Source organism: Macrotis lagotis, chromosome X, assembly GCF_037893015.1.
Source record: "Macrotis lagotis isolate mMagLag1 chromosome X, bilby.v1.9.chrom.fasta, whole genome shotgun sequence".
Classification (NCBI taxonomy): Eukaryota; Metazoa; Chordata; class Mammalia; order Peramelemorphia; family Peramelidae; genus Macrotis; species Macrotis lagotis.
The window spans coordinates 588751557-588779372 of NC_133666.1; the positions used below are offsets into that span (position 1 = coordinate 588751557).

The window sequence follows — 27816 nt, forward strand, 5'->3', positions numbered from 1 at the left end:
GACCCCAGAGACCATCTTATCCCAACCCCACAAATTTTGCAAAGGAGGAATGCAATGGCTCAAGAGATTTGAACCCCTGGTCCTCTAACTCTAGAGCTTTCCATAGACCACACCCCCTGGTAGCCTCTTTACCTTGCAATCTCTTATCTTTATCAGAGGTGGTAAGGGAGGGTTGGATTGTCCTATTTCTACAGTTCCTTTCTACTAGGAGGAGCCCTTCCTAGCTCTTTATAATCCTTCCTTCAGGCATCAACTGAAGAAAAGGCTTCTTGCCTTTGGGATCAATGAGATTGTGGAATTTAGAACTTTCTATGGAGAGGAAAAGATACACTCATCTCAAAGTTAGCAGGATTCTTGTCTTCCCCACCCCTTTCTTTGGAATTTTAAACTGAATTGCCCTCCTCAAATAGGCTTTTCTATTTCAGCAGTTACTCACACTTATTCATATGCCGACAGGGAAACAATGGTCCACAATTAACTTACTGTTTCCTGACAGGATCCAAGCTAAGGGAACAGTATGGTGAGTCACTATAGAGGGGGAAGTCACCCTCACCCTCCTCTGGAATTCAGACTTAGAGGCTCAGGTCAGAATTCCTGGCTTTGACTGGAGAGAGTCCTCCTTCCCAGGGAAGTCTTGGGTGGGTGGCCTGTGAGAGAAATGTCAACCTTCCTGGTCTCTTCTCCTAGAACATTTAGACCCATTTTTTTTTCTTCTTGCTGATCCCTCGAGCTTTCAGCTTTCTTTCAGCTGCCACTGAGATTAAAGATGATGAAATAGCTTGCCCAAAATAACCCCCTCTTATTTCACAGAATTTCACAGACACATTTTAACTAGAGGAAGCAGCCAGATGTGGGGGTGGCTACTTAGATTCTGAGAATCAGGATCCCGACCGACCCACTCCAGAACTGGAGCTACCTTAGAGGATCTGAAACTGGCATTACCAAAGAATAAGGGCTCTGCCAGGTGGAGTATTGTATCACTGGGAGAATGGTGAAGGGAGGGCTGGGTGAAGCTGGAGATACCCTCTAAGTCACTCACTGTTGGGACTAGGAAGGCTTGGATGGCCCCAAAGGCTGACCCAGAAGAAGGAGGAGAGTTGTTGCAGAAGGAGCTCTCCAGCAGTAGCAGCTAGGCAAACCTGGTCCACAAGTCTGAAGGATGATGGACTTGGCCACTAACCACATGGGTGTCTCCACAACTTCCCCATTTTCTGTGAAGCTCCTACCTTGTGGTTTGCCCTTCTCATCCCTTCCAGTGTTGGTTCTCTTTTAGAGACCCCCTTTCTGGGATGATGATGACACCATCATAATCTCTCTACTTTGGGGCTATCCTCCAAGGTAACAGGGTGGGTGGGTGATGGGGAGGACAGCAGGAGAAGAAATAGATCTTTTGACTTTGCTGCTTTTTGACAAGCTAGAAAAGGTGGGTTTCCAAAAAGAAAAGAAAAAAGGAAGGAAAAAGAAAGAAGTTAGGAAGGAAAGAACGGAGGGGGGAGAGAGAGAGAGAGAGAGAGAGAGAGAGAGAGAGAGAGAGCGAGAGCGAGAGCGAGAGAGAGAGAGAGAGAGAGAGAGAAATGGTGAACTGAGGACTTTGAAAGTTTTTGGCTGGATTGTAGTCTCAGTTTGCTTTGTTATCTTGGGCAAGATCTTGAAATATTCTGAGTCTCAATTCCCCCCATTCTCCCCTCACTTCAATTCTTTGGCTCCTCCCCTTCTTTCCTTTTCATTGTCTTTCCTTGTTTCCCTACCTTCTTCCTCTCCTCGTTGCATCCAAACCCTGAGTGAACTCAGGAATGTCCAGAGTAGAAGGATGTCCCTTCACATGAAAGAAGGGATGTAATCAAGAAACTTTTGATCCTCACTCTACCTGTTCTATGGTTAAGACATTTAACTCCTTGGCCTTACTTCTTCCATTCACCATAATATCCTAAGCACTATCTGCTCTGCTCTAGGTAGTAGAGGAGAAGCAGTGTTACATAAAGAGGAAACAGGAATAAGCATTTATATAGAACTTAATAAATGCTAGGTATTGTGATAAGCAATGTACAAATATCTCAGGTCCTCATAACAATCCTGGAAGGTAGATGCTATTATTAACTCATTTTACAATTGAGAAAACTGAGGCAAATAAAAGCTGTGACTTGACCAAGGTCTCACAGCTACTAATTGCTTGAGGCCAGATTTAAACTTGAGGCTGGCTCTAGCTTGTTTACACTATCCACTGGTCCACCTAGCTGTCTCCTAAGATAATAGTAGCTAGGAACCCAAGTCCTTCAACTTTTAGAGGAAAGAGGAAAAGCATACTGATTTTGGAGATAAACTCTTTATCCATGAATGAATTAGATTCAATTCAATTATCTCATTTATTATGTTACATGATGCTGTGCTAAGTTATGAGGTTATAAATATAACTTGTAAAACATATTACATTTTGGAGATCTTTCAATAGTAACTTGATGGTTAATGCCCCCTACCTGGAGTTTAGCTTAGAAAAATCAGAATTTGGCTTATTTTGTTCCCTACTCCTCTAAGATTAGCCCTAGATTAATCAGAATTTGACATGTCTAGATGTTCACAAAAAAGGGCCATTTAGTTTCCATGCAGGCCTTCAAGCTAGCAAGATGTGACTGTAAAACAAGCTTTGTTTACTTTTGTGCTTTTATAAATCTTTAAAATTTATAAATTTTATAAATCCATATACTCTCAGTGAATTGAGTTTTGCAGCTTATATTAAGCAGCTATTACATGCAAAATATTGTGTTAGGTGCTAGGGAAACAAAGACACAGGTTACAGAGCCTGCCTTCAAAAAACTGTCAATATACCAGGGAGAATGTTGTTCATCCTTAATTTTCAAGGCGGACCAATGACATTACCAGTGATTTCTTGTTTGGTGTGAATTAGATTTAAGTGAGGCAGAGTAGCACAAAGTCATCAGTCTCACTTTTTCTTCCAATTATCAAAGTCCAGTGACAAGACAAAAAATCAAAATGATCAGTAGTGGCTCAGGATGCAGTAGATGGCATTTTGGCATGCATCTTGGCATCTTTGATGTCAGACCAAGCTCTAAGCACTTCAAGGCTTTAGTCACCTTAATGGCTGTTGGAACAAATTGTTCTCATCCGTCCATTCTAGGAGAATGATCAGTAGCTAGCTAGCTGACAACTGGAAGGAAATTAGAGAGAGTTTCATGGATGAAGTGGCATGTGAGCTGGGTCTTGATTGAAGATAAGGGTTCTGAGAAGTAATGACAAGGAGGAAGGGCATTACAGAACCGTGGGAAGCCTGCAAGAAAAAATGGAAGGAGATGGATGCTTGAGTTCTAAGAATAGCTATTAAGTGCCTTTATTCTGTTAATTATTTCCTGTTTATCCTATATCAGCTTGCTTTGTACATATATGCTTGCATATTATTCTCCCCCCCCCCCCCCATTAAATTGTAAACTCCTAGAGGGCAGAGGCTATCTTTTTCTTTCTGAATCCACAGCATTTGGCACTTAATGAATGTTTATTGATTGATTTAGGCTTGGTTAGACTAGTAGTTCTTAAACTTTTAGGTTTTAGAACCCCTTTATACTCTTAAAAAAATTATTACTATATTTATATTTAAATTTTTTAAGGACCTCCAAAAAACTTTTGTTTATGTGAGTCATATCTATTGATATTTAGCACATTAGAAATAATCTTACTATTATTATGAAACTAGCTTTGACCTCCTATATCCCCTGAAAAGATCTTGGGGAACCCCAAAGTTGCTGAACCACTGTTTCAGAGCCATCATCATCATAGTTCATCAGTGAACTATGTCCTGAGGCTCAAGTCTAGGCTGCTGACTGCTTTTTGTACAACCTACAAGGTCATGCAATTCCATGGGCTCCTACTGCTCATTTGTCCAACTATGGATTGGAACACAAAGAATGGGATGAAACGAGACTGAATAATTAGATGAAAAATTGTGGAAGGGCTTAAGTCCTAGGTCAAAGTATTTTTATTTTGCTCTTGCCAAGTGGTGCACATTGTATCCCAACTACATCTATTCATCCTAAGCAGCAATTGTTTGAATCTTTCTGCTTGTCCTCTGCAAGTATTCTACCTACTGTATTGGTTCCCTCCAGATCTATGACATCACATGAATGACAATGGACCTCAAAAGTTGTTTATTGGCTATCTTCTTACTTTCTTTACATGAATAGTTAATGTTGTTTTCTGGTCATACATATCTCTGATCATCCTGTCATTGATGTTATGTCTCCTGAATAATTATTCCTTAATTATGTGCTATAGAAGACTTCAACTAATCATGAACTGTCTCTGTTGCCCTTCAAGTAACTCAAATTTTAATTCTTCAGAGGCTCTAGTATTTCATCCAATGACTCAGAAAGAATATTGCATTAAAAAGAAACCCTCTGTTTCAGAAAGAAGTTTGAAGATACCAAAAGCACTGGGAATTCCCCTCCCAAAAGATTCAGTGGGGTCTTTTCCTCTTCAAGTCTAGGCCCAGCTCACTGCTGATCTGAAGTGTCCATTCATATGTATATGTGTGTAGAAATAAAAATAAATGTGTTGACATATAGTTATATGCTATATCTATACATGTTTATATACTCATAGGCAATGTTTTATGAACTGTATATACATACACATATAAATATACAAGTGAATATATGCAGGTATGTAAGTATGCACATGTGCCTATGTGTTTATGGACATGTTGTATGTGTGCTTACTCTGTATGTGTATTTGTATCCAAAGAAACCAAATATATTAAAATATAGATATTCACACATATGCATATATATGCATATGATGATGATGACAACGTTTGTGCTTCATTCTAGAAGACTATGACATCAGGGAGGTGATGTCATGACAATCACATGAATTGAATTCTGAGTGCTAAGTCACCAGCCTTACTTTCTCCTCAGAACCATCTGGGTCCATGGCCAGATATGAATAAAATGACTGGAGATGGCCCTGGATGCAGGGCAATCAGGGTTAAGTGACACACAGCTAGGGTTAAGGTCACACAGCTAGTAAGAGTCAAGTGTTTGAGGCTGGATTCGAACTCTGATCCTTCTGACCCTAAACTCTATCTACTACTCCATAGGCATAAATACCTACATATATACATGAATGCTTAACCAGTGCATGGCTATCACTAGATATATGGATTTCTGTGACCCATTCACATTTGTTCTCACATGTATGTATGTATGTATATGTTTGCACACAGATACAAATACACACACACACTCATAGCCCAGCTTTACATCTTAACTGCATTGTCCAACTAACTACATAAAGGCATTCTTCATCCATTTGATTTTTCTTGTTGGATGGTTAAGCCAAACTCTTTTCTTTCTTTTTTTTTTTTGCAAGGCAATCGGGGTTAAGTGGCTTGCCCAAGGCCACACAGCTAGGTAATTATTAAGTGTCTGAGACCAATTTGAACCCAGGTACTCCTGACTCCAGGGCGGGTGCTTTATCCACCTAGCCGCCCCAAAGCCAAACTCTTTTGAATGATTATGGATCTCAGGAGTCTCTGCAATGTTTTGGGGCTTTAAGCCATGAAAACAATAGATCTCATTTTCTATAAAGAATCACTTTTTGATTTGACATAAGGACAGTGGCAACCATCTTTATTTCCTAATTAATAGTAGTCAAAGAATCATCAAAGTTATCTCTGATGTCCCATTTTCCAAGGAATCTTGTATAATTTTATCATATGAATGAGGAACATTGGAGGAGAGCTTTCAATGCAGTGTTATGATCTAGCAAATAAAACAAAGACAGTGTTCTTTTTTCCTCTCAGTCAATTATGACTATAAAGACATAGTTTCCAAAAGGAGTTTAGGTGGCACAGTGGTTAAAGCACTGGTCCTGAAGTCAGGAGAACTTGAGTTCAAATCCAATCTCAGACACTTGATATTTACTAGTTGTGTGACTTGGGCAAGTCACTTAACCCTGATTGCCTCGCATCCAGGGCCATCTCTAGTTGTCTTGAATCATGTCTGGTCACTGGCCCCAGATCAGAGGACTCTGGAGGAGAAAGTGAAACTGGTGACTTAGCACATCTCCCTCATTCAAATCTAATTTATGTACTTGTCATGGCTTCTTTGAGAATGAAGTACAAACAACAAGTCTGCTATGGAATATTAATTACAAAAACCTGACTGTTCCTTCTCATATATACCCTTAGTAAACTTACCCTGAGTGCACACTTAGATTTAATTTTCATAAAGATTTATAGATATAGGAAAATAATCACTTAATTAGAAGCTAGTAATATTTTCTTGAATCATCTTTTTTTTCTTTTTCTTTTTGGTAATACTGATTGTGATTTTTCATCCAGGTACTTGGTATCCTTATTTTTTTCAGGCATCTTGAAAATACAGGAGTGTGTGGTAAATATTTAACAACTGACTCTCCTAAAGAAAACAACTTATCCGTGACATATCTTTAAGTTAAATCTGTATTATTAATATTTTCTCCATCACTTTCTTAAGTCAAGCAATCAACAAAACAATAAGTTAAGTTCTGATATGCACTATTTGCAGATTTATGAGAGATGAATGCTCACACTGAAATTAGAATTCAGCTCCTGAATACCCTCTCTAACCTCCCTCCCCTACTTTGAACTGGCTCAGTATATATCCCTGGAATTGATTCTTCAGTGATTTCAAATTTTTTCATTTTCAACCCAACCTCTTTTATTTGTGCTCAATCTAATCTGTTTTTTCTATCTCTACTTTCTTCACTATCATTTTTATTCCCTTATATAGAAGATCAGAAGTGAGCTGTTCAAGTCCAAAGTAGCAGATATAGATGATAAGGTAGAGTGAAGTGTTTGAGGGTGAGTCTTCAGTGCAAACTTATATGATAAGAAGGATGGTAGTGCCCTTGATAGAATAAAAAAAGTTAGGAAAAGAGACTGGTTGGGGATGGAGGGGGTGGATGTAGAGAAGAAGGGAAGGAAGATATGGAAATCTGTTTTGGACATGCTGAGTGTCAAAATTTGGAGAAATATTCATCTAGAGATGATCAGTGGGCACCTGACCCTAAGAAGATAGAATAGCTCTGGATCTGTAAATGAGAGATCTGCATTGGGAAGATAATTGAACCTGTGGAAATTATTGAGATTACCTAGAGAGAGTAGTAAAAGAAAAAAAAAGAAGGTACAGCACAACCTGTTCAGAGATACACATATGGAATAGGGAATAGAAGTTGATACAGTAAAGAAGACTGAAAGGGAGCAAAGATAAATAAGAGAGCTAGGATCATGAATTTGGAGCTAGAAAGGACCTTAGAGGTCATTAAATACAACTCCCTCATTTTACAGATGAGGAAACTGAGGCATGGAGAAGTTCAGAAACTTGTACAGGGTCCAATGTTATAGTATCTCTTGTGAAGAAGAGGTGGTAGCAGAGGTGTGAAAACCCAGGGAGAGAGTGCTGAAGTGGATGGACTGATCAACAGTGTTTAATGCAAAAAGAAAGTCAAGAAGGGTTAGAACTGAAAAAAAAGGTCATTGGAGATTAGTAGATCATTGCTAATGCAGGAATCATTGGTGTTATAAGGAAGAGATTGAGTGAAAAAGTGGAGGTAAAGATTGTAGGCAGCCTTTTTTCAAGTTTTCTTTTTTTAAGGAGTTTGCATAAGGAAGGGAAAACAGAATAATAACCTGATGGGATGATAGGGTCAAGTAGAAGATGATTTAAGAATGGACTAAATGTATAGGCAGCAGGGAAGAAGTCAAAATACAAGGAAAAAATCAAACATTAAGGAGAGAAATAAGATAACTAGGAAGGAAAAAGTATTAATCTCTTTTTAAATTAAGTATTTTTTTCAGTTACTGTAAAGATAGTTTTCAACATTCATTTTTGTAAAATTTTGAGCTTCAAATTTTCTTCATTGCTCCATCTCCTCCCTTCTCCACAAGACAGCAAACAATCTGATAAGTCATATATATACAATTCTGTTAAACTTATTTCCATATTAATCATGTTGTGAAAATCAGAATTTAAGAGGAAACTCATGGGAAAGAAAAACCAAAAAGAAAAATTTTTTAAAAAGTGAAAAAAGTAAACTTTTATCTGCATTCAGATTCCATAGTTCTTTCTCTGTATTTGGGTAGCATTTTCCATCAGAAGTCTGGAAAAGTATTAGTCTTGATGAAAAGGGCCATCACCTGGTAAGAGATTGGAGTGAAAAAGAGAATAGGGATTATTATGTCAAGGGTTTTTGAAGTGTATAAAGGGACAACAGAGGGGAATCTCATGTTGATTAGCTTATGTTCCTTAGTAAAACATAAGGCAAAGTCTGTTGTTGAAGGGGAGAAGAGGGAGTGTGTTGAGAGATAGAGGGATGGTAAAAGGTTTGGAGTAGTTGTTGGTAGAAAGTCTGTTAAGAACGGAGGAAAGGATTTCCTTTTTTCATTGAAGGCCTTAGTGAGAAGTGGATAACACAAACAGGCAGGAGGTACATTCAGAAAAAAGAGAATTTTGTAGCATGGAAAGCAGAAGGTGGGGGTTAATCCAGAGTAGAGATTTAGAAAAGATTGAGTGACAACAGAACAAGGGTTTCCAAAGCTGAAGTCTGGATATGAAGCAGTCAAACTGGTTAATTATAGCCTCAAGATGTGAAGGGAGAGAAATAAGAGGCCCAAATTGGGAAATAAGCCAGGGAAGGGATGGAGGGCTGGATTGCCTGGAAGTTGGGGAGGAATAACATGTAGGAAGAGGGAGGCACAGGAAACTATGGAAGGCTAAGAGGTTAACTTCAGAATAGAGGAATCTTAGACTTGTAGAGGTAAATATGATGAGATCTAGGATGTATGGGCATTTCTGTGTGGATGAGGTGGAGTGAAGGAAGGTACAGGTCATGGGGCTAAAGAATTTGTTGAGTTAGAAGGGATATCTGTGGAAACAGCAACATGAAGCTCTGAGTGCCCAGGTATGAAGGCTTTATTATATTCTTATTTTTCTACATGCTTTATATTATATAGTTTTGACCAGCTTGTAAGATCCACGAAGGTTAGGGACTATGTTTTTGAAATGTGCTTCACACTCTACAAGCACATAACTGTTTATTACTATGTGCTAAGAATTTTACAAATATTATCTCATTTTACAGTTGCAAAAGTTAAGTGACTTGTCCAGGATCACTCAGCTAATAAGAATCTGAAACTGGATTTCAATTCAGATCTTCTCCACTGCACCATCTAGCTGCTGCTAAATAGTTATTTATTGATTATTGAGTTTTTTTTTTGGCTGACTGATTTAGATAAATTCATGAATGATAAAAATCTATAATACTTTAAGGGGAAGTTGGGGTGTGTTGGGTCCAACCCTTATGAAGCTGACATGGAAAGCACCTAGCATACTTTCCCACAACAGGTGCCTGTATCAGAGACAAAACATTACTCTGAGATTAAAAAAAAAACCAAACAACAAACAGCTCACATTTCCATAGCTCTGTCATACACACACACACATACACATTAATTCATTTGACCTTCACAAAAACCTTGTAAGGAAACTAGTGCAAACATTAATCACTCATTATAAGGTAAATAGTACAAACATTAGCCTTTATTGAAAGGCTACCTGATGACTTGTTGGGTGTGTTATAGGAGGGGGTAAGCTTCCAATGTGGGCTGGATGAGTGACCTGACTTAGTTGCTTTCCACAACTCTGATTCATTACTAACTCTTCTCCCCTTCTGAGGCTCAGAAGGGTTATTTTCCCTTAGTCCTTATAACCAGAACTGGAATATAATAGTAAATTCCCAACTTAGACATCGAACTTCCAGGTGAAGAAACTCCTTGTACCAACCAATCAATGCAGATAGGACCTATCTTCATGTTCATTGCTTGAGTACCTGAGAAGTTGTGTTTTAGCCAGAATCATAGTCTTGAACTTGAATCTAGGCAGAACTTGAATCCAGATCTTTCTACTACAGTTCCAGCCTCTGAGTTTGTGCTGTGTATAGAATAGGCACTTCATAAATCTGATGAAGCTAGTAAAAATTGAGTCCTATAGGGGCGGCTAGGTGGCATAGTGGATAAAGCACTGGCCTTGGAGTCAGGAGTACCTGGGTACAAATCCGGTCTCAGACACTTAATAATTACCTAGCTGTGTGGCCTTGGGTAAGCCACTTAACCCTGTTTGCCTTGCAAAAACCTAAAAAAAAATGGAGTCCTACAGACCCCACTTGGCAGCTAGAAGCCCCAGTGAGTGGGGAGAGTGCTGGAAGATCTGAATTCAGATGCAGCCTCAGATACTACTTACTATAGTATGTATGACTTGGGGCAAGTCACTTAATCCTTGGCTGCCTCAGTTTCTGTAAAATGGGAATAGCAATAGGTTTACTGTGATCATTAAATAAGATAATACCTAGCATAAAGCAGTTATTTAATGAATGCTTGTTTCTGATTGAACATATATAACCTCATCAGATTACTCACTCTCAGGGAGAAGGGGGAGAGCAGGAAGGGTGGTAGAAAAAAAGTGGAACTCAAAAGCTTACAAAAAGATGAATGAATATCTTTGCATGTAATTGGAAAAAATAAAATAAAATTCAAAAAATAAATGCTTTTTTTCCTCCAAGAAATGTTGAAATGCTGCCTCCAAGATAGGAAAAATCTTGCTTCTGATACATTCTAGCCACCCTGGGCAAGTCATTTAGGATCTCAGTGTTCTAGTCAATTCTGTAACTTAAGACTGCAAGTTGCAGAGACAATGTCAACCTGCCCTTCTGGGGGAGTTCCTTAATGAAGAGTTCCTCATACCAAAGTAACCACAGTTTCTGTCCTGATTCCTATGTGTCTTTACTAGGAGGTTGGTGGGGTACAGTGGCAAGCACAATAGTTCTAGATTCAAAGGATCTAGGTTCAAGTCTTGCCTCTGATATATACTTGCTGAATTTGTTATAGTAGAAACTTCTTTCACATATGGGTTGGACTAAATGGTTAGTCGGTCAATGGATATTTATTAATTTATTAATATATCCTATTGTGAACTATGTATTGTGCTAAGCATTGGGAATTTTTTAAGTGAAAATGAAAGACAAGGAGCTTGTATTTTAACGGGGTAAATCAACACACAAAAGGGGTAGGACCTGACGTGGAGGCATGATTGCCAAGTTCAGAGGCATGCAGCCAAATGAAAAATGAAGAGATGGCTGGCTCCCTTACAATTCTCAAATCCTGTAATACCTCGTAGGCAGGTGATTTAACTTCCCATGGGATCAGGTTCCTTATCTGTAAAATGAAAGAATTGGGCTAGGCAGCATCTAATGTCCCTGTGGGTTCTAGACATGATTTCATGACTAGATGGATGACTCTCTCCTCTTCCTAACTTTCCTATTACTGTAGAGAAAACCACCATCCTTCCAATCATCCTGGCTTACAACCTAAGAGACATCATGATCCCTCATCCTCTCTTACCCTCCATATCCAAGCTGTAGTCAACACTCTAGAATACTCCCCCTTCTCTCCTCTGACACTGCTAACACTTTAGTGTTGACCCTCATGCCTAGGCTTTCTGGATGGTTTGTCTCTCTCAGATCTCTCTTCATTCCATTTTTGCCACTGAAGTGATTTTCCTAAATCTCTAAACCTAAAAAAAAGTCTCACTATTTCACTTCTCTATTTAACAAATTCCAGTGCTCCCCTATTGCCTCCAGCATCAGATATTGTCTTCTATTTATCTTTTTTTTTTGTAATTCAATGGGGTTAAGTGACTTGGTCAAGGTCACACAGCTAGGTAATTATTGAGTGTCTGAGACTGAACTTGAGCTCATGTCCTCCTGACCCCAGGGCTGGTACTCTATCCACTGAGCCACCTAGCTGACCCTTCTTATTTATCTTTTAAAGAACTTCATAACCTGGCCCCTTTCTGCCTTTCCAGTGTTCTTACGCTTTATTTCACTCCATGTACTTTACAACTGTCGCATTTAAATACAATTCATACACAAGTCAGAACATCACCTGTAATGGACAACCTTGAACAAGTCACTCCAACTCCCACCTTCATAAATTTTCACTGCTTATCTCTCATGCCTGGAATTTTCTCCCTTCTCATCTCATCTCTTGATTACTTTGACTTCAAGTCTCAGCTGAAATCCTTATGTTTTATAAGAATCCTTTTTCTCCTGTCCTTAATGTCCATGCCTTTCCCTCTGCGTATATCTTGTTTATGCATAATTGATTGCATATTATCTGCCCCCATTAGATTTTGAACCCCGTGAAGACAGGGACTATTTTTTGTCTTTCTTTGTAACTTCAGTGCTTAGTAGAGTATCTGGGACATATTAGGATAAAAAATGCTTGCTGGATTGACTCAACTTTACTAAGTGATGTTTGATGTCCCTTCCATCTTTGGTTCTATGATCCTCTAAATCCAAATTAAATGCTCTTTCTACTGTATAGTGCCTGATATTTAATAATTGCTTGGGTTGTTCTTTTTTCCAAGGCAATGGGGTTAAGTGCTGTGCCCAAGGTCACACAGCTAGGTAATTATTAAGTGTCTGAGGCTGGATTTGAACTCAGGTCCTCCTGACTCCAGGGCTGGGGCTCAATCCACTGCACCACCTAGCTGCCCCTAATAATTTCTTTGTCGACTGATGGACTACATCATGCTGTAGTCCTAATGTGACTGGTTGGACATTAGGGTTGCAGAAGACTAGAGGGGAGATCCGAGTTCAGCCTTGGTTGAAGAGCATGGTCAGGGCTGAACAAAGAGCCTGTATCTCCTTCAGTACATAGTTTGTGGCATAGAATGGATCCTTCATAAATAGGACCTGGAGGGAAAGAAAGGCAACTGGGTTCTGTCCCTTTAGGGGCAGCAACTTGATCGTTGTCAGTCATGCTAAACTTTATACAAAGAAAAAGAAGGACAGCTTGGGAAGGTACCTTCATTTGTACTGTTGTGCAAAGCTTCCCCTTTTGCAGGAACCAATGTTTTATAAAATCATAAGATAATATAGCTGAGGGAAACTTAAGAGATTATTCAGTCAAACCTTCTCATTTTACAAATGAGGCAAGTGAGGCTTGACAAGGTTTAGTGAATTGCCCAAAATAACATGGACTAAACTGGAAGAGACTTGGGAAATCGTCCTGTCAGTTTTACCTTCATTAGCTTCTCTCTTCTATACTCCCCTGTCTCTTCTGACCCTGTCACCACCCTGGTGCTCTCATCATCAGGCACGTGGACTATTGGATAGCCTGTGGGTGGGTCTGCCTGCCTCAAGTTTCTTCCCACTCAATTCCATTCAGGTGTCAAAGTCATCACCGTTACAGGTGATGTCTTGACTTGTGTGTGAATTGGATTTAAGTGAGGCAGAGTTGTAAAGTTGTTTCTTAAAGCTCAGGTGTTATCCTCCCCCTCCCCCTTCTTAATAAAAAACAACACCAGGGGTTTCCAACCCTTCCAAGATCAAACACAAAATCCTGTTTGGCACTCAAAGGCCTTGATGATTTGTTTCTTGCCCCACACCCCACCTTTGTCATCTTCTTCCACCTTCCATTCCCCAGGAACTCTTTGATCTAGTGACAATGACCTCCTTGCTGTTCTTCAAACAAGATGCTCATTCTTTCCCCAATGTTAGGCATTTTCGGCAGCTGTCTCCCATGCCTAGAGTAGTCTCCCTCTTCATTTTTGCTTCCTGTCTTCCCTGGCTTCCACAAGTCCCAGCTAAAATTTTATTTTCTACAGGAAAACTTTTCCAGTATTTCCCTCTATTGACTATTTCTGATATATCTCCTGTATAGCTTGTTTACAAATAATTATTTTCATATTGTTTCCCTCATTAACCTGAGTCTCCTAGTGAGCAGGAATTGTCCCCCGCCCCATTTTTTCTTTTATCTCTGATGCTTAGCAGAGTGCCAAGTATATATATATATTTTAGTTTGTTGAGTCCTTTCAGTCATGTCCAACTCTCTATGACCCCATTTGGGTCTCTCTTGAAAAAATCCTGGAAAGGTTTGTTATTTCCTTCTCCAGCTCATTTTACAGATGAGGAGACTGAGGCAAACAGGATTAAGCAACTTGTTCAGCAATTTGGAATTACACCCAATGGATAATAAAACTGCATACCCTTTTGATACAGTAATAATACCACTACTAGGTCTGTGTCCCAAAGAGATCATAAAAAACCCCACATGTACAAAAACATTCATAACAGCTCTTTTCATGGTAGCAAAGAATTGGAAACTGAGGGGATGCCCATCAATTGGGGAATGACTGGACAAATTGTAATATATGTATGTGATGGACCACTGTTGTTCTATAAGAAATCATGAGAGAAGGGACTTTAAAAAAACCTGGAAAGATTTTCATGAATTGATGCTGAGTGAAGTTAGCAGAACCAGAAGAACATTGTACAGCAACACTGGATGATGATCAACTATGAAAGACTTGTTTATTTCAGCAGCACAATAATCAAAAAGGCTTGTGATGGAAAAAACCCATCCATATCCAGAGAAGGAACTGTGGAGTTTAAATGCAGATCAAAGCTTACTATCTTCAATTTTTAAAAGTTATTTTATGCATTATGTCATTATTTTCTCTATAATTTTTTCTTGCTTTTGGATTTGATGCTTCTTTTAGAACATGATTAATATGGATCTATGTTTAGCATAATTACACACAAAAAGCCTATATTAGATTGCTTTCTGTCACAGGGAGGGGGGAAGGGAAGGAAAGGAGTGAGAAAAATTGTAAAACTCAAAATCTTGCCAAAAAATGATTGGTGAAAATAAAAAATATATAAATAATTTACTCAACCTCAAACAACTAGTAAGTGTCTGAGGCTGGATTTGAACTTGGACAGATGAACTTTCTTAACTTCAGTCCTGGCTTTCTAGCCACTGGGCTACCTAGCTGCCCAGTGCTCAACATATAATAGGCTTCAGCTCAATCCCTCCATTATTTTTGCAGATGCAGAAACTGAATTTCAGGTGAAATAATGTGTCCATGGTCAGCCAGCCTTTAAGTCAGAAAAAAAATTCAGGTATTCCCCTTTCCTCAGTTTTTTAGGCAGAGTCTCAACTGTTCCTTTTAGAGAATTCTTTTATGTAGAGAAATGATTCACTTTTATCTGGTTATGAAATCTGGAGGGCAGCAAGTTTTTGCATTATTGTCCTGCCTCATGACCCATTGCCAGGAAGGGTTCCAACTCCAGGTAATCTTATAAAAGATTGACAACCCCTGACGTGGATGAGGAGTGGCTGATATGAGGTGATACTTGAGTCAGAGAGAATGGTTAACAAACCACAGAGGTAAAAGACCGGGTATCTGTCTCATCATGAAACATCCCAAATCATTCAGAAGGTCCTCTGTGGTGTGACCCCAGGCCAGGGAGGGCTCCCCTTCTCATTTCCTTCTCTGCTATAAGTATCTCTGCCAGGTGTTTCCTCCTCAGAGGGAAGGTAAGGGATTAGAAAAACATGAGTTTAAATCCCACTTCTGCCACTTACTCTCAGGGGACCATGAAATTCTCCTTTCTGGGTTTCAGCTTTGTCATTTGTAAAAAGGAGGAGGGTGAACTAGATGATACCTGTGATCCCTTCAGCTCTAAATTTCCAATATCATGGCAATTTCCACCCCCTGAGAGGTAGCAAGGTGTAAAGGAAAGAGAAGTAGAAAACTCAGGTTTCACAATTTTCAGCTTTGCTACTGCATAACCTCAGGTTCATTGATTTCCCTCTCTGAGAATCAATTTCTTCATGACGTAAAATGAAGGAGATAATGTTTCTTAATAATAGCTAACATTTACAAAGCATTTTTAAGGTTTGCAAAGCTTTACAAATATTTTGACTTAATTTGCTTTACAAATATTATCTCAATTAGTCTTCACAATAGCTCTGGGAAATAGGTCTTATCATCTCCATTTTACAGATGAGGAAACTGAGATTGAGAGGTTAGGTAACTTGCTGAGTGTCTGAGACTGGAGTTGAACTCATGTTTTCTTGACTCCAAGTTGGAAGCTCTAGCCACTATACCACCTACCTGCCTGTTCATCTCACAAGATTGTTATTAGCATGTTGTTTAATTATTTCAGTCCTATCTAACGTGGGCTTCTCTGAGCACAGATCAAATATGGAGATGCTCTTGAGGGTCTCCATGTTAGAAGGGGCATGCCCAGAGAAGCCCAAGATTACAATCTCACAACCACCTTATAAAGTAGATCATGCAGGTATTATAATCCTCATTTTACAAATAAGAAACCTGGAATTCAGAGACATTCAGTTTGAAAAAAAAATTTGAAAACTGTAAAATCTTCTCCCTTGTAAAAGCTTACAATGATGTCTCCCATTTTAAAGAAGCATACCCCTGGGGGCCCTTACTTTTCCCTCGCCCCCAGAACCAGTGGTTTGCTTTGTGTTGTCTTTTTTTTCTATCTCAGTTTCCTGTTGTCGCCACCCTCAGATGACTCTATTCTATAGGACACTGGATGATGCCTATGAGTTTTGCAATACATGATTGCATCAATTAAATATTGTTATATAGTCGCCCTCTGCCCTCTATCTCCCAATCTCTCCCTCCCTCCTCTGAACTATTAGAGTAAAATGGCAAAGCCTGGATGAACTTTTCTACATCGGGGGTAGGGGGGTGAAGGGATAAGGGAAGATAGGAGTTGCCTTCCAAGGCATTGCAAAAGGGACAAAATCTTACCTCTTTGCCCTCTCCCCTCTCTGTTGCACATAGCAAAGGACAGGGTGTGAGCCTGGGTGGAACCTGAGGCCATGGCAATCCAGGATTCTTTAGGGCAAGTTTTCCAGTAGTCTGTCCTGGCCCATGTGTACACCTGGGGGCAGGGCTGAGCTTTATGAGTAAGCCAGGGCTGGCACCTGCCTTCTAGTGTTACCTGAGGGCTCCCAGACCATCCCTTTCCCTACAAAACACAACATAAAATGTCTCCCATGGTCTGTTGCTGGTGTCTCAGATTCCACTATGAGAAAAGTATTCCTTTGAGTTTTCTAGTTTTGCCAGAGTCCTATAAGGAATGCAAACATCGATCATGAAAAAAAAATATTCATAGCAACCCTATTTGTAGTGCAAAGAATGGGAAATTTAGGGGATGCCCATCAATTGGAGAACAGCGGCTGAAAAAATTGTTTATATATATATATGTGAAGGAACACTGTTGTCCTATAAGAAATTATGAGATTTCTGGAAAGACTTGTGCAAATTGATGTTGAGTGAGATGAGCAGAACCAGAAGAACACTGTACACACTAACAACAACATGGGGTCCTGAAGGACTTGCTCATTCCATGGGTGCAATAATCAGGGACAATTTTAGGGGATCCAGGATGGAAAATACCATTTGTATCCAAAGAAGGAATTGTGGAGTTTAAATGAATACCGAAGATTATTATCTTCAATTTTTAAAGTTGTTTTATGAATTACATAATTTTGCTATCTCTAATGTTTTCTTTCTTCCTTTTGGAGTTGTTTCTTCTCTCAACTTCAGTTTGTATCTATGAGAATCATAGAAACAATTGTAAAGACTATCAGATTGCCTTCTCTTGGGGAGAGGAGGGAGGGAAGAAAGGAAGGGAGAAAAATTATAAAACTCAAAACCCTGCAAAAACAATGATTGGTAGAAACTACCATTGTATGTAATTGGAAAACACATAAAATATTTACATAATGGGAAAAAAAGAAATGCAAACATCCTTGGAAGATATAACCATTAAGCCTTTATCAGGCAGCACCTTAAGGAGGATTCACTGATACTGCTCAAAGCAAGGATTTGTTGGGGTTGACAGGTACTAAAGTACCTTCTCAAGTCCCTTAAACCTCTGAGATTCTGTGACTGTGAAGGCATCAAAAGCAAGTCTTTCTATAAAAAACATAGCTGAAAAAAGTGCTATTATCATTCCCATTTTACAGTTATCCAAGCCTGTAAGGTGTCGGCCTATTTTATATACCTCCACTGACCCTTATCTGGGTTCAGACTCTTAGGTCCCACAAGGTATAGCTGACTGTGTATAGGGCCAAGTTGTATTTGAGGAATCCTCAGGATAAAAGGGATATCTAAACACATTTGTATTCCTTGAAGTTTATTGTGACATTTCAGGTTCTTCTTGGAATAAGGAAGAGGTAGAATTGAGACTTAGTAAACAGCTCTGAATTCTTTTTTTCCCCCCTTGGCAAGGCAATGGGGTTAAATGATTTGCCAAGGTCACACAGCTTGATAATTATTAAGTGTCTGAGACTGGATTTGAACTCAGGTTGTACTGACTTGAGGGCTGGTGCCACCTAACTGCCCCAGCTATGGATTCTTAAATTTACCTCTTCTTCCCTCCCTTTTCTTGACCTAATCAGTTATTATTCTTCCTTTAGCACACACTTTGAGTCCTACCTCTTCCATGAAGCCTTCCTTGACTACAAAGATATATAGGAAGAATATGAGTATAGTAATGGACTCAGAGACAGAATGATCTTGGTTCAAATCCTGTCTTTGACAATTATTAGCTGGAAAAGTCACCTAATAGCTCTGACCCTCAATTTCCTTATCTATAAAATGCAATAATAACCACAGTTTATATATCCCAGCATTGTTGTGAAGTTAAAAGGAGATAATGTATGCAAACTTTCAAAAGCTAAATAATGATGCTCTCTCTATGAGCCCATGACTTGACTTAAAATTGTTCTTGTATTATTGTGTCATATCATCACTTTTTATATAAACAACTAGGTGGTACAATGGATAGAGCACCAGCCCTGAAGTCAGGAGGATCTGAGTTCAAATCTGACCTCAGATGACTTGGTGCTTGCTAGCTGAATGACCTTGGGCAAGTCACTTAACCCTGACTGTCTCTCATCCAGAGCCATCTATAGTTGTCTTGGTTCATATCTGGTCACTGGACCCAGATGACTTTGGTGAAGAAAGTGAAGTTGGTGTCTTAGCACAGCACCCCCTCACTCAAATCCAGTTCACATGTTTGTCACAGCATCACATCTCCCATGATGTCATGTTCTTTTCTGAGAATGAAGGACAAACATCATCAGTTAGTTAATATTTTATGTGAAACCCTGGAAAAAAATCTTGTCCCTGCTCTTCCCAGATATCCATTTGTAAACAGAGGGGGTGAGACTAGATGACCTCTAAGTTCTCCTTTAGCTCTAAATATTTTTATGATTCTATGCAGGTAGTTCTTATTTCTATAACTAGATTATCAACTGAAAAAGGGATCATGAACCATGTATTCTATATCTTTGTATTCTCCTTAGTACCTAACATGACCAAAGTTTGATGGACTGATGAAAAGTCAGGACATCTCCCAGGAATGGACTCTGAGATCTTTGCTATCTTGAAAAACTCCTAACTCCATTTACAGTTCTTTGAATCAGACTCCTTCCTAAAGTGATTTCCTTTCCTTAGGACTACAAAGGGAGAATGAAAGAGAGTAGTTCCATCCTACCTTGATAAGGAAAGCAAAGGTAGAGATTATCTACCATGGGACTCAGATTGAATAAAGGAGACCAATGAGACAACTTCTTAGACAGGAGCTGGCATTTATAGCATCAATGAATTAGACCTGGAAGGAATTTTAGAAGCCATCTAGTTCAAAACCCTTCTTTCAGAGCTGAGGAGACTATAGACCAAGGGAGATGATATAACTTGCCCAGAGTCACACCGGTAGTAAGCACCAGAAATAGAATGAAGAATACCAATGAGATAACTGCTTGTTGTACTAAAGTACATGTACTATTGCCCCCATTTTACAGGTTAAGAAACTAAGATTAAGAGCAGTTAAATTAGCTTATAAATCACTTAATTAAGTATTACAATTCTGAATCCCATAGTCTTTCCACTAAAACCAAATATTCCCAGATAATTAGGATAGAGTAAAATGTAAGGGAGAGTGAACCATTAAAGTTTAAATGACACAAAAATATATTCCAATTGAAGTTCAAAGGCAAGAGAGATTAATTTTCATGGAGGAGATTAATTTAATGAATATTTATTAATTTATCCTTTCAGATTTCAACAACCTGTAATTTCATTGATAAAGGAACTTCCTTCACCAGCTCAGGTTATATCTCTTCCAGAATGACTTTCTGGGTGGCAATGGATAAAGAAAATAATTAAGTGTATCACTTGTTTCATAACAAGTATTCCAGGGGGAACTTTTTCTGAATTTCCATGAGTTGGTCTTCCACAGATCCACCCATAATCTAGGGTTGGATCCATTCTCAAAGCCTTTCAAGGTCAGTAGAACCCTAGCATGGTATTCAAGAACCCAGATTTGATTCCATGCCATGGTAAGTTATTGGAATAAGTGATATAGTATAGTGGAAAGAGCTCTGACTCTAAGTCATGACTATGACTTAGAATTTGGGCTTTATTACTTTTTGATTATGTAGTCTTGGGGAAAGGAAGGGAAGGAGAAGGGAATAGTACATTTATGTTCCCGTATGTTCCAATCAATTTTTACAGAAAACTTCTCATTTGATCCTTTGAGAGAAAGCTGTTATTTTCCCAGTTTTACAGTTGAGGAAATTGAGGTAAATAGAGGTTGAGTCACTTGTATATAGTTTTGAATTTGTGTCTTTCTGAATTTGGGTTCGGAGGTCCCTTGCAATTCAGAAGCTAGGATGACTTTGGTAAAGGCCTTCATCCAAGCTCTGGTGGTTTCTGGGTGTGATGACTTGTTCTGATGGTCACCTTCCTCCTGAAGCCAGAGAAAAGAATATGATTTTGGTCTAAATGAGATAATGGATTTTATTGTCTGTATTATTTCCTTTTTATTATCCATGATGTGAATTGAAAAATTACTATGGAAATTTCCTAGAACAAGATTTTGCTTAATGCTATTGATGATATAGTAATTTCTTTATTTCAGCATGAGCAAAGACTATTTCTTACAAACACTACTACTGGCAAAGTAGGGTGCTTCAAAGGAAATAAGACATAATCCCAGTCCTTATCAAGCCTGGGAAAACTTGGAGGCCATGGACAAAGTGTAGGCTGCAGGAAACTGAGACAACTGAGACTATCTCTTCCACTATTGTTGTTGTTACTCCAGGAGCCTTGGTCTCAGTGACACTGATGGCAGGTATGAGCCTATTGCCAAACATAATGAAGACTTTAGAAAAAGGAAGATAATCGGGGTGGAGAGGGTGCTGAAGCCAACATTCAGAAAACTTGGGCTCTAGTTTTACTGATTGTGTGACTTTGGGCAACTATTTTAAAAGCTATGGCCTTTAGTTTCACCATTTATAAAGTCAAGGAATTTAACTAGATCAGGGGTTTTTAACTTAGGATCAGCAAACTAAAAAAATTCCTACCACCCCCCCCCACACACACCCCTACATATGTGTGTGTGTGATTACTATGACAATATCATTGGTTCCTTTGGAATCCTATGTAGTTTTGTTTCATTAATTTAAAAATTCTGAGAAAGGGTCCCTAGACTTCACCAGATTGCCCAAGAGAATTCGTGATTAAAAAGATTAAGAACCTACCTAGCTGTGTGGCCTTGAGCAAGCCACTTAACCCCATTGCCTTGCAAAAACAAACAAAAAAAAAAGATTAAGAACCTTAGGCTAGATGATCTCTAAAAGTCTCTTCTAGCTCTGTGTTCTATGTTCAAGTTCTCTTCTTATGTTTTAAGATCTCTTCTGGCCTTAACAGGCTTATATTTCAAGACTATTTTTGAAGGTGCCTTACAGCTGTGACATTTTGTAATTTTGTGACCGGCTCATTCAGGTCAGTGGTGGAATATGGAACTGGGAAGGGAAGGGATCACTTTTAGAAACTTGTAAAGAATCTCTCTTTGAAGGTCAACCTGATCTGGATGCTTTGGTTCAAAATCTCCAGGCTAAGATTTGGGGTATAGGAGAAGCTGAGTGAGGAAAGACCTTACTGAAGCCTAAGTAAAGAGAATCTGATTTTTGGCCTATATGAAATAATGGATTTTATTGTCTGTGTTACTTCCCTTTTATTATTCATGATGTAAAGAACCATGGAAATTTCCTAGAACATGACTCTCCCATACTCAGTGAGAGTTTTTACAAGTTCCTTCCAAAAGTCCATAAAATGTCACCCCCATTCCCCCTAACCACCCACAAGTTTCCACACACAGGTTCTTAAAAACATGGAAGGGCAATGCCTAGAAAATATGAAAAGGGTCAGACTGGTGGAGTGAGGAAGGAACCCTCTGAAGCCCTCTCAAATTCCTCCTCAAAAAACTAGAAAACCACCTCAGAACTGATCTAGGAGCAGGGAAGAAGTTTCCCAGCACAGGAGGAAAGATCTGGTTCATTGGGTGGGAAGGGAGTAAGGTCAAAGAGCAGGGGGTCTGCAGTGAGACTTTGCATCTGGAGCAATATACCCACCTACCTGCAAACTAGCAGATTCCTAGGCAAATGAGTAGTCATTGCAGTACAGCAAGGCCCCACCTCAGCAACTCCATCCCCCAGCACAAGCCACCAGTTAGCCCTTGACCCCATTCCTGACCAGCACAAGGCTTGTGCTAGGATGGGTAAACAATAAGACCCTGCTCCTGGGGTCTACTAGCAGAGATCCTGTTTCCATAGCAACCCAACAGCAAGACCCTTCCCCTGGGACCTACCAGGAATGAGATCCTCCTCCAGGGCCAGCTACCAGAAAGACTGTTATCATATCAACCCAACAGTAAGACTCCACCCTTGGAGCATGCCAGCCTCTAAACTACACACCCAGGGAAGGTCAATGAGGAGGCTCCACCAACCAAAACAAGCTAGAAAGGAAGCCTACCCTCCAGAGAAAGTCTTAACTCCAGAGTTAAGTTCTGAAGCCCAGTGAAAGCCGACAGTAAGACCCAGAGCTCTGGCATAAAAAAAGTTTGGGACAAGGCAGGATTAGAACCCAACTCTCATTTAAAAATATCAAGTCACAGAAAAAGGCAGAAAAATATGAGCAAAAAAACTCCCAAATAAACAAAAAAGAGCTTGACTATAGAAAGTTACTAAGGTGATAGGGAGGATCAAGGCATAAACTTAGAAGAGGACAATGGTGTCAAAATAGTTGCATGTAAAGCCTCAAAGAAAAATGTAATTTGGGCTCAGGTCCAAAAAGAATTCCCAGAAGAATTTAAAAAGGATTTTAAAAGCACATTAGGAAAAAAACTAAATTAGAAAAGTAGAAGAATAACTGGGAAAAGAAATGATAGAAATGGAAGAGAATCATGAAAAAAGGATAAAAAATTTACTGAGGAAAATAACTTCCGAAAAAACAGAATTAGTCAAATGGAAAAGGAAGTATATAATTTCACTGAAGAAAATAATTCCTTAAAAATTAAAATTGAACAAATGGAAACTAATTATAAGACATCAAGATACAATAAAAAATTTTAAGTTAAAAAATAAAGTGAGATTAGAAAAAAAGCTGACATAGAAAACAGATCTAGAGAGACAATGTAAGAATTATTAGAATACTTGAAAGTCATGATTAAAAAAAAGCCTGAACAACATCTTTCAAAAAATTATCAAAGAAAACTGATACATATTAGAACCAGAGAGCAAAATGATGATGATAAAATTTGAGCTTTGTTATTGAAGAAGACCATGACATAAAGAAGGTGATGCCATGACAAGCACATGAGTTGTATTTAAATGAGGTAGTGTTATGCTAAATTACCAGCCTTACTTTCTCCTCCCAAGACATCTGGATCCAATGGCCAGATATGAATCAACTGGAGATGGCCCAGGATGCAAGACAATCCGGGTTAAATGATTTGCCCAAGTTCATATAGTTAGTGAGTATCAAGTGTCTGAGGCAGGATTCAAATTCCAGTCCTCCTGACTCTAAGGTCAATGCTCTATCCACTGCATCATTGATCACTTCCCAAAAGAGAGATAAAAACAAAAATTCTTAGGAACATCATCACCAAATTTCAGAATTCACAGATCAAGGAGAAAGTATTCCAAGCAGCCAAAAAGAAACAATTCAAATACCAAGGAGTTACAGACAAGAATACACAGATTTTTTGGGGGGCAGCTAGGTGGTTCATTGGATAGAGCACTGGCCCTGGAGTCAGGAGTACCTGAGTTCAAATCCGGCCTCAGACATTTAATAATTACCTAGCTGTGTGGCCCTGGGCAAGCCACTTGACCCCATTGCCTTGCAAAAACTGAAAAAAAAAGAATACACAGAATTTGGTAGCTTCCCTATTAACCCCCCCCCCCAGAGGATTTGAAATATGATATAGCAGAAAGCAAAGGAGTTAGAATTATAACAGAGAATCACCCAGTAAAGTTGAATAAAACCTTTCAGGGGGGGGAAGGTACATTTAACAAAATAGGAGACTCTCAAATATTTCTAAATAAAGGATGAGAGCCAAAAAAAAAATCTGACCTTGAAAAACAAATCACAAAGGAAACAAAAAGGTTTAAAAAAAAAGAAATTCAATAAGGTTAAACTTTATATTCCTGTATGGCGAAATAATATTTGTAACTCTTAACAACTTTATTACACTAAGGGCAATTAGAAGAAGTATATATAGACAGAGGGTGTGATATAAGATGATTTTGATGGGATGATAGCTCTCTTTATTATTATTTTTTTTTAGTTTTTGCAAGGCAATGGGGTCAAGTGGCTTGCCCAGGGCCACACAGCTAGGTAATTATTAAGTGTCTGAGGCCGAATTTGAACTCAGGTACTCCTGATTCCAGGGCCAGTGCTTTATCCACTGCACCACCTAGCTGCCCCTTATGGGATGATATCTCCAAAAAATTAAAGTGAAGGGATGAGAGAAAATTGCACTGGAAGAAGGAAAGGGGAGATTAAATAGAGTAAATTATTCCACATAAAAGAGGCATGAAAGGACTATTACAATGGAGAGAAAGATGGGGGGGAGGGGATTGCCAGGCAAAACTTAAACTTATACTCATCAAAATTGGCTCAATTAAGAAAACTGTTAGGAGCTCTTTTGCCCAGTTATATGCCAATGAATTTGACTATCTAAATAAAATGGATGAATATCTACAAAAATATAAACTATCCAGAATAAAAGAATAAATAAAATACTTAATGAACCTAAACTTAGGGGAAAAAAATTGGACAAATTATCAATGAACTTCCTAAGGGAAAAAACCCCAAGACCAGATGAATTCACAAGCAAATTCTACCAAACATTTAAAGAATAATTAATTCAAATATTTCATAAACTATTTGGAAAAAATAGGTAAAGAAGTAGTCCTATCAAATACCCAAATCAGGAAGAGTCAAAACAAAGAAAATTATACATCTTATAGCCCCAATTTCCCTAATGAATAAAATACAGATAAAATATTAGCAAAATGATTACAGCAAAATATGACAAGGATTATTATTATTACACTGTGATCAGATGGGATTTATACTGGGAATATAGGACTGGTTCAACAGTAGGAAAACTATAAGCATAATTGAATAAATCAATAGTAAAACCAACAGAAATCATTTGATTATCTCAATAGAAATAGAAAAAAAATCTTTGACAGAATATATTGCCCATTCCTATTAAAAACACTAGAGAACATAGAATAAATGAAGCTTATCTTTAAATTATGAGTAATATTTATCTATAACCATCAGCAAGCATTATCTGTAATGGGGATAGGCTAGAAGCCTTCCCAATACAATCAGGAGTGAAACAAGGATCCCATCATCACCTTTATTATTTAATATTGTACTAGATATGTTAGCTATAGCAATTAGAGAAGAAAAAAAACTTGAAGAAATTAGAATAGGCAATGAGAAAACAAAACTATCACTCCTTGCAGATGATATATTACACTAGAAAATTCTAGATAATCAACTGAGAAACTACTTGAATTATTAACAATTTGAATTCATGTCTTCCTGATTCCAGGGCCAGAAATCTTCTCCATTGTGCCATCTAATCTGATAACATGGGTCCTTGACAATGATTGGGGTTCTGAAGAAGAAACCTAGACTCAGAGATAGAGGGGGACCTCAAAAGACTGCTATTGTCTTTAGAATATTCCCTAACATATAGTCATTTACTTTTTACTTGAACACCTCCAGAGATGGGGAACCCACTCTTGTACAAGACATGTTTTGGATAGCTCTAATGATTAGTAATTGTTTCACTTCATGAAGATGAAATATGTGCAACTTCCATATCCTGGGATCAAGAAAAATAAATTTAACCCCACTTTCATATGATAGCCCTTCAAAGAATTAAAGGCTTCCTTGTCTTCCCCAGCCTTCCCTAAATGATCTCTCCTCCAGGTTAAGCAGTCCTATCTCTCTCAATTTAGACCACTAGGGCTTGATTTCCAGTCCCCTCACTATCCTGGCCATTCTTTTCTGTTACTACTACAGCTTCCCAGAGGTCTTTGTAAAATATGGTACATGAAACTGAGTGCAGTTCTTCCTTCATATATCTTCTGAGCAGAACAGAGGAAAGATGGACTCTCCTTCTTCATTCTAGATAGACTTCTATTAATTCTCATTGACTCTCATTGCCTTGTATTGGTCATGCAGTTCCCTAAAATCTGGTCATTTTTATAGGAAAATGGCCTTCTCTGTTCTGTATTTTTGAAATTTTTTTCTTGTATCCAAGAAAAAAGGACATTCTTTTTCTGACTTCAATCATTTTCAGTAGATGAACATTTCTGGAGCATCCCTCCTGTCTACCCTCTCCCTGTTCCTTGGTTTTTTCCCCCCTCTGCTCTTTTTTTCCTTCAATTTCACCTTTATTCTTCCCCTCATCCTCACCCCTGCTCTGTCTTTCCCCCTCCCCTGAACAGCAGGACCAGTTGAGATCAATGAAGTGGAACCATCTCTTTTCTCCCCTTCCTTCAAGCTCTGGGAGGAGTGTGTGTGTGTGTGTGTGTGTGTGTGTGTGTGTGAGAGAGAGAGAGAGAGAGAGAGAGAGAGAGAGAGAGAGAGAGAGAGAGAGAGAGAGAGAGAGAGAGCTTTTTAAAGTCCAGTGTGCTCATACTGCCAGGTTAGTGTTGAAATGCTCCACTGCCCTTGGAAGTCCTCTGATGCCTTACCTAAGCGTCTCTGGCTATGGGGCTCACTCTCAGACATTCTAGGCTCAGCATTCCAGGGTTAGAAGCAAAAGTCAAGGTGAGGGGAGAGCTGGAGCAAGCAGGGAAAATTCCCAGGATGCCTAGTCACTGAAGCATTTTCCAGGAGCAACTGGTCATTGCATTGACCTTGAGATCTACTCTGCTTACAAGCCTGAGGCCATGCAACCAGAGTAACCTCACTGATTCTTGTGACCTATGGGATCTTGGGCAAGATACTTGACCTCTATTACATATAAATAATAATAACAGTGTAACTTATATCAAATTGCTTTTCTGTCTTAATGAGGGGAGGAGGAAGAGAATTTAGAACTCAAAATTTTAAAAATAAATGTTAAAAATTGTTTTTAACTGAGATTTGAGAAAAATAAAACAAATAATGAAAAATAACAGTTGGCATTTTAAGGTGTACAGAACACTTGACAAATATTATTTCATTTGATTCCCACAAAAACCCTGAAAGGTAGGTGCCATTATTATCTAAATTTTATAGATGAGAAAACTGAGACAGATTGATTCATAGAGCTAGTAAGTGTTTGGGACTGCATTTAAACTCATGTTTTCTTGACTCAAGGTCCAGCATTTTCTTCAGTTCTAGGTAGTTCTCAGAGATCAACTCTGTCTCAGAGTTCTAGAGCTCTGTCTCTACAGAATCCCATTTTCTAGACAAATTATCATTTAGCTTTCACTTGATGTCTCTAGTGAGGGGGAACTTGCCACCTACCATCTTCCAAGGCAGACTATTTCATGTGTGGATTGTTCTAATTATCCAGAGGATT

At 38.7% G+C, this 27816-nt stretch overlaps 1 long non-coding RNA gene across 2 annotated transcripts; it reads right to left on the reverse strand.

Moving 5' to 3' along the window:
* Nucleotides 1-2341: 2341 nt before the first annotated feature.
* LOC141498493 (uncharacterized) lies at nt 2342-23107 on the reverse strand. 2 transcript variants are annotated; one of them, XR_012471657.1, is made up of 4 exons: nt 22588-23107; nt 19432-20685; nt 16674-18991; nt 2342-3283 (listed from the first exon to the last, which is right to left on the reverse strand). It is a non-coding gene; the product is annotated as an uncharacterized LOC141498493 (long non-coding RNA). The 2 variants fall into 2 exon arrangements; XR_012471656.1 differs by lacking the exon at nt 2342-3283 and having other exon boundaries at nt 14190-18991; nt 22588-22805.
* Nucleotides 23108-27816: the final 4709 nt, after the last annotated feature.